We start from the raw sequence: 7,780 nt of genomic DNA, 5'->3' as shown, positions 1-7,780 counted from the left end.
GTCTGGATTATGACATTTGCCTAGTTGTGCATAAAGATGTTAGCATATTCCTGATTGTCACCTCTGATCAATAATGCTAATATAGTGGCAAAATATCAAGACAACTCTGTGATATTGCAAATGCCAGAAAACTGAAGAGCTACTTTGATGAGAAAATGGCACCAGAGGATAAGGAGCATATGCTTGATGTGCTTGTGGGTCTAGCTGTGTGTGTGCGTGACTTGGTGCCTCTCTGCGGAATCTGCTCAACCCAGGGCAGTAGAGGAGGGAACCCATTGCCTTGCTTACCATGGCACTCCCCTGGGAATCTTGGAGTTTACAGAACCTTACAGAATGAACAGGTAGAAAGGATGAGGCAGACACCAGTGGTGTAGGGAAGGACCAGAAAGACAGACTCAGTGTAGCCTTTAATCACTTGGGCAGGCCCTGACTGTTCAGATGTGCCAGGCCAGTGGTCTGAGAACCTCCAGGCTCTCCTGTCTCCATGGCACCACCTGGCCTATGCGTCACGCCCTGGGCTGTGGTCTCCCTGACACTAGTGTCTCCAACACAAGTTCTTGGATCCTTTTCAAACCATTACCAGTGGCCACTTCCATTGTCCAAACACCTATTCCTTTATCCTAGCACCCAAACCCTTTACACCATGCCTCCCTAAAACTCATTTTGCTTCTTTCCCTGGAACCATTCTGTGACTCACCTGCCAGGAGAGAAGGCAGCCTCCACAAAGGCCCCCAGTCCTCCCCAGGTCTGGAATGCCCAAGATGAGAATCAGAAAGAATCCTTTCTCAACTGCCCTCATAGATGGTGAGGACAAGACCCTGCTTCATCTACAAGTGCCAGAAAGGACAGAGGTAGGGAGCCAAATTTGAAAAATTAATTCCTGCATGTTCAGGTGCCCACAAATTCATCCAGAGCACTGGTAAGACCTCCTCAGCAGCTTCATTCTATTCTGCTCCAGACTGCCCCCTCATCCCACAAGAGTGACACCTCTTCCTCTTTTTGTCCCATAAAAGGGAACTTTATAAGAGCTTCTCAAACATACCTTGGATACTCTTGTGGTGCAGATTGGGAGGGATCTACATTTACCTGCTCAGATCCAGAAGCCACCCTCCAAACAAGACTGGAGGCCTCTCGTCAGGAAGTTCCAATGAGGGTGCAGTGTGGCTTGATGTTCCTTTTATCCCTCAAGGCTTCACCAGGTTTCCTAACCTCCTTTTGAAAGAATAAAATGCACTCAAGTCCTTTGTGTTAATGGAGCCATCCTTGCCAGGAGTCCCAAGGAAGCCACTTGACTGATCACTAGGTAGTTTCAGAAACCTGCCTTGTCCAAGTGTCTGACTAGATGATTCTAGCAATAAAAGCCTTACAATTCACAGAAGAGTGCTTACTCCTTGGATGGGAGATTGAGTATTCTGGAGGAGGGTGGGGTACAGTGGGGACTGTGCCTGTGACTTTTTTTGTTATTTTTTTAAATTAAGTTATAATTGACATACATTATATTAGTTTCAGATATACAACATAGTATACAATTGACATTAGTATATATTGCAAAACGATCACCACAGTAAGTCTAGTTAACATCTGTCACCATACATAGTTACAGAAGTTTTTTTCTCATGATGAGAACTTTTAAGACTTACTCTCTTAGCAACTTTCAAATATGCAATACAGTATAACTATAGTCGCCATACTGTACAGTACATCCCCATGACTTATTTATTTTATAACTGGAAGTTTGTACCTTTTGACTCCCTTCACCCATTTTGTCTACCCCCCACCCCCTGCCTCTGTCAACAATCAATCTGTTCTCTGTATATATGAGCTTGGTTTTGTTTTATTTCGTTTTGTTTTTAGATTTCATATGGTATTTGTCTCTCTCTGTCCAACTTATTTCACTTAGCATAATCCCCTCAAGGTTCATCCATGTTGCCACAAATGGCAAGATTGTATTCTTTTTTGTGGCTGAATAATATTCCATTGTATATACATACACCATTTTCTTTATCCATTCACCTGTCAATGTACACTTAGGTTGTTTCCATATCTTGCTATTGTAAATAATGCTACAATGAACCTGGGTGTGCATATACCTTTTTGAATTATTGTTTTTGTTTTCTTCAGATAAATACCCAGAAGTGGAATTGCTGGATCATATGGTAGTTACTTTTTAAGGAACCTCCATACTATTTTCCATAGTGGCTGCCCCAATTTATATTCCCACCAACACTGCACAAGGGTTCCCTTTTCTCCACAACCTTGCCAGGATTTATCTCGTCTTTTTGATAACAGTCATTCTAAAAGATGTGAGGTGATATCACCTCATTGCGGCTTTGATTTGCATTTCTCTGATGATCAGTGATTTGAGCATCTTTTCATGTACCTGTTGGCCATTAGTATGCCTTCTTTGGAAAAAATGTCTATTCAGGTCCTCTGCCCATTTTTTTAATCAAATTGTATTTTTGCTATTGAGTTGTATGAGTTTTTTACATATTTTGTATATTAATCCCTTATCAAATACATGATTCAAAAATATTTTCTCCCATTTAGTAGGTTGACTTTTAATTTGTTTAGTGGTTTCATTTGTTGTGCAGAAGCTTTTTAGTTTGATGTATTCCCACCCAAACCTGTGACTTTTGACTGGGACTTGATTTGAATGCCCTCAGGATGCTGGTCCTACACTGAACTAGGTAGTGTTTTGGCGGGGTTGGGAGAAGTAAAACAACACAGCAGCTAGAGTGTCTGAGCACTTCTGCAGACCAGGATCCACAAGTCACATGCATTATCTACCATATTTTAGCCTCCTAGCAACCTTGAGAGTAGGAGAAATCATCCTACTGTTATAGATGAGAAAATTGAGTTTCAGTGAGGTAAAGTGTATGTCAAAGTCATACAGATGCTAGTCAGCAGAATCTGCTCCCACTGCCCACTGCTAGAGAGACAGGCTTGGCTAACTCACCTTGTGGGTGTGTACATATTATAGTCCTTTTTCATGTCTCTGAATCTTATCTAAAGAATGGGGACAATACATCCCATGCATATTAAACATAACCATTTCACATGATAATGCCAATATCCGAAGTATTTAGGAACCTGATTTTTTTCTGCTGACTCCTGTTCATGGTATCTTACTTCATTGGGTGTTTTGTGCTTTAAAAGTTTTTTGAGCTCCTGTCATCAGAGAATTCCTTGGTCTTTCTTGGGGATTTTTCTTGAGGCTGGATTAAGACAGATTTTCTCCAGACTTTATACATATGCTTCCGTCAGGTGCCTAAGGATACTACAAAACCAGCACCACTTTAAACTGAATTCTTAGCTTGAAGTTTTTTGTTCCTTTCAGTGAACCTATATTCAGATTGCAAATTCATTTGAAGTCCTACTGATAGTTATGAATTTTCAGGGAAATGTTTTCCCCTAAACTTAACATTACTTATGAAACAGATAATCTTGGGTTTTTTGTCTCTTATTTTTTCCAGTCTGTTCTTACATTAAGGATATTGCATGTTGGGATTAGAACTTCATTAGATGGTCTCTTATTAAATTCCCTACTTTCATGGCGTCCTGAGATGTCTGGTGCTGCCCATACCCCACTAGTTCATGCAAACTAAGGGTCAATTTCCCTGAAGCTTAACAAATTCCTTCATGGTAAAAGTCATCTTATCTCTGTGAGTTCCTGCTTTCATTTAGATTTTGGCCTCCTTCCTATATGTCTTGCTTGCAAATTCATTGATTCACTTAAAATAAGGAGAATTTAAACTACTAATGTAATAGTTTTCAGTGGGAACAATATTCAAGGTAACCAGATCATCATAATGCTGAAATCCAAATTCAGAATTCAACACTCATGTTTTCACTGTAGATAAGTATATCTTGTGACTATAATAGCTTTCTTTTCAGAGTCATTTTATTTTTTCTTATCTTACTGAGTTGTTAGTAATCTACCATGACATTGACTAGAAACAGTGATGCCAGCATCTTACTTTGTTTCTGATTTTAAAAGGACTTCAAACATTTTACCATCAAGCATGATGTCTGATATAGTTTTTAAATGAACTAATTTTTAATTGTGGTAAAAACACATAATATAAAATTTACCACATTAGCCATGTTTAAGTGTACAGTTCAGTAGTGCTGAGTATATTCACATTATTGTGCAACAGGTCTCTATAACATTTTCATCTTACAAAACCAAAACTTTATCCCCACTGAACAACAATGCCCCATTTCCCCCTCCCTCCAGCCCCTGGAAGTCACCATTCTATATTCTGTTTCTATAAGTTTGACTAGTAAGTCCATAAAGACTGGGAGAGGTGACTGTTTTTTCAATGCCCAAACCACAATAAAAGGTCACAAAGCACACAAAGAAAGTACAGATCTATAAATTACCTGACAAAAAATTCAAAGTAACCATCTTAAAGGTGCTCAATGAACTAAAAGAGAACACCGCAAAAGTTCTGAAAATGTAGAGGTTATAGAAATGAATATTGCCTTTCATCCAAAAAATAAATACAGAAAACTAAATGAAATCAGGAAAACCACGCATGAAAAAAATTAGAGTATCAACAAAGAGATAGAAACTATAAAAAAGAACCAATCAAATTCTGGAGATGAAAAATACAATAGCTGAAATAAAAATTTCACTAGTGAGGTTCAACTACAAACTAAGTAAAGCAGAAGAAAAAATATGTGAATGTGAAGACAACTTCTTCAAAATTATTGAGTCAGAGGAGCAAAAAGAAAAAACAACAAAGAAAAGTTAGAAAAGCCTAAGGGACTTAAAGGATACCATCAAGTGGAACAATATATGCATTATGAGAATCCTACAAGGAGAAGAGAGAAAGAAGGGCAGAGAGCCTATTTGAAGAAATAATAGCTGAAAATTTCCCAAATCTGAGGAAGAGAATAGAAAAACAAATTCAAAAACTCAACAAATTCTAACCAGAATTAACTCAAAAAGACACACTCCAACACACATTATAATCAAACTGTCAAAAGTCACACAGAGAATCTTGAAAGCAGCCAGAAAAAAGTGACTTATGTACACAGGAGCTCCCATAAGATTATTAGTGGATTCCTTGGCAGAAACTTTTCAGGTTAGAAGGAAGTGGGATAATATATTCAAAGTGCTGAAAGAGGGAAAAAAAAACCTGCCAAATACAAATATTACATCTGGAAAAAACTGTCCTTCAAAATTAAAGGAGAAATTAAGGTGTCATAGATAAACAGAAGTTAAGAGAGCTGATCATACTAGATCTGCCCTATAAGAAAAGCAAAATGGAGTCCTTCAAGTTGAACAGAAAGGTCACTAGACAACAACACAAAACCATATAAATATATAAAGCTCTTGGTAAAGGCAAATATGCAGACAAATATAGAATCCTGTAGTATTGTAATGGTGTGTAAATCACTTTTAATTCTGGTATGCAATTTGAAAGACAAAATCATAAAAATAACTATAAGTCTCTGTTAATATACACAAATATAAAAAGATGTAACTAAGTTTGGGAGGTGAAGATGTAAAAGAGTAGAGTTTCTGTACATGATTGAAGTTGTTATCAGTTTAAAATAGATTGTTATAACTTTAAGACATTTTATCTTATCCCCATGGTAGCCACAAAGAAAATACCTATAGAAGATACAAAAAAGGAAATGAGGAAGAAATCAAAGCATGTCACTACAAGAAATGAATCACTGAAACACAAAGGAAGACAGTAAAAGACGAAAACAGGGACAAAATAGCTGCAATAAATACAGAAAATGATTAACAAAATGGTAATAGTAAGTCCTTCTGTATGAGTAATTACTTTAAGTGTAAATATATTTAACTCCCCAATCAAAAGACATATATTGGCTAAATGGATTTAAAAAGATGTGATACAATTATATGCTGCCTTCATGACTCACTGTAGATGTAAGGAAACACACAGGCTGAAAGTGAAAGAATGGAAAAAGATATTCCATGCAAATTGTAACCAAAAGAGAGCAGAGTGGCCATACCATACAACACAAAATAGATTTTAAGTAAAAAACTGTCATGAGAGACAAAAAAGAACACTGTAGAATGATTAAAAGATCAATTCACCAGGAAGATATAGCAATTATAAATATATATGTACCTAACATCAGAGCTCCCAAACATAAAACAAACATTGACAGAATTCAAGGGAGAAATAGACAGCAACACACTAATAGTAGGAGATTTCAATACCGCATTTTCAATAATAGATGGAAAACCAGACAGAAGTTCAATTAATAAAACCGAAGACTTGAACAACACTACAGGCCAGTTGGACCTAACAGATATATATAGAACACTCCACCCAACAACAGCAGAATACACATTCTTCTGAAGCACACATGGAACATTCTCCAGGACAGACTACACATTAGGCCACAAAACAAGTCTTAACAAATTTAAGAAGAGTGAAATCCTACAAAGTATCTTTTTCCAACAACACTGGAATGAATCTAGATATAAATGTCAGGTAGAAAATAGAAAATCCACAAATATGTGGAAATTAAACAACTCAAACATTCAATTGATCAAGAAGAAACAGCAAGAGAAACTAGAAAATATTTTGAGACCAACGAAAACATAAACACAACATATCCAAAGTTATGGGATGAAGTGAAAACAGTACTAAGAAGGGAGTTTACAGCAGTAAACTATTACAAAAAACAGAATGATCTCAGAGCAGCTACCTAATTTTACACCTCGAGGAAGGAAAAAGAACAAACTAAACCAAAATTTAATAGATGGAAGAAAATAATAAAGATTAGAGCAGAGATAAAACAGAGAATAAAAAAAAAAAGAAAAATCAACTAAACTAAGAGTTGCTTTTTTGAGAAGAACAAAATTGTTAAACTCTTAGCTAGATTAGCTGTGAAAAAAGAGAGAAGACTCAAATAACTAAAATAAGACCTGAACAGGGGGACATTACACTGATGCTGCGGAAATGAAAGAATTATAAGAGAATACTATGAACACTTATATACCTACAAATTGGATAACCTAGAAGAAATTGATAAATCCCTAGAAACAGACAACCTAACAAAACTGAATCATGAAAAACTTAAAAATTTTAACAGACCTGTAACTAGTAAGCATTTTGAATCAGCTATCAAAAACCTTCCTACAAAGAAAAGCCCAGGACCAGATGATTTACTGAATAATTCTACCAAATATTTAAAGAAGAATTAACACCAATCCTCCTCAAACTCTTCCGAAAAATAGAAGAGGAGGAAACACTTCCAAATTCATTCCAGGAGGCCAGCATTACCCTGATACCAAAGACAGAGAAAGATACTACAGGAAAAGAAAATCTCAGACCAATCTCTTCGATGACTATAAATAACAAAAATCCTCAAAAAATACTACCACAGTGAATTCAACAGCACAAATAATCTAAGAATTATTTATCCTTAGAATGCAAGGATGGTTCACATATGAAATTCAATCAAGGTAATATGCACATTGACAGGAAGAAGGACAAAAAACCACGTCATCTCAATTGAGGCAGGAAAAGCATTTGACAAAATTCAACACCTTTTCATGATAAAAACACCCAACCAACTAGGAATAGAAGTAAACTGCCTCAACATACTAAAGACTGTTAAAGACTGTTAAAAGCTAAACTGAAGTATATTAAATTTTCAAGAATTTACACGAGCATATGTTGATTTGAATTGGGCAGTGCCAAACCAAAGGTGGTTAGGAGCACTCCACTGATAGGAGCTAGGGCAAGGTTTTTACAAAGGAGACGCTTAAGCAAAGCAAAGAAAT

General features: G+C 36.5%; 1 long non-coding RNA gene across 1 annotated transcript in view; it reads right to left on the bottom strand.

The window, feature by feature from the left end:
* Positions 1-1,092: 1,092 nt before the first annotated feature.
* LOC147912907 (uncharacterized) overlaps positions 1,093-7,780 on the bottom strand; it is a 75,457-nt gene continuing 68,769 nt past the window's right edge. The window contains exon 4 of the long non-coding RNA XR_015549606.1: positions 1,093-1,209. This is a non-coding gene — a long non-coding RNA (uncharacterized LOC147912907). The remainder of the gene's footprint in view (positions 1,210-7,780) is intronic.

This window comes from Ceratotherium simum, chromosome 33 (genome assembly GCF_057802395.1).
Source record: "Ceratotherium simum simum isolate JZ-2026a chromosome 33, ASM5780239v1, whole genome shotgun sequence".
Taxonomy (NCBI): Eukaryota; Metazoa; Chordata; class Mammalia; order Perissodactyla; family Rhinocerotidae; genus Ceratotherium; species Ceratotherium simum.
Note: the sequence above shows the minus strand (reverse complement) of the source record. Positions and strands in the feature narration are given on the sequence as shown.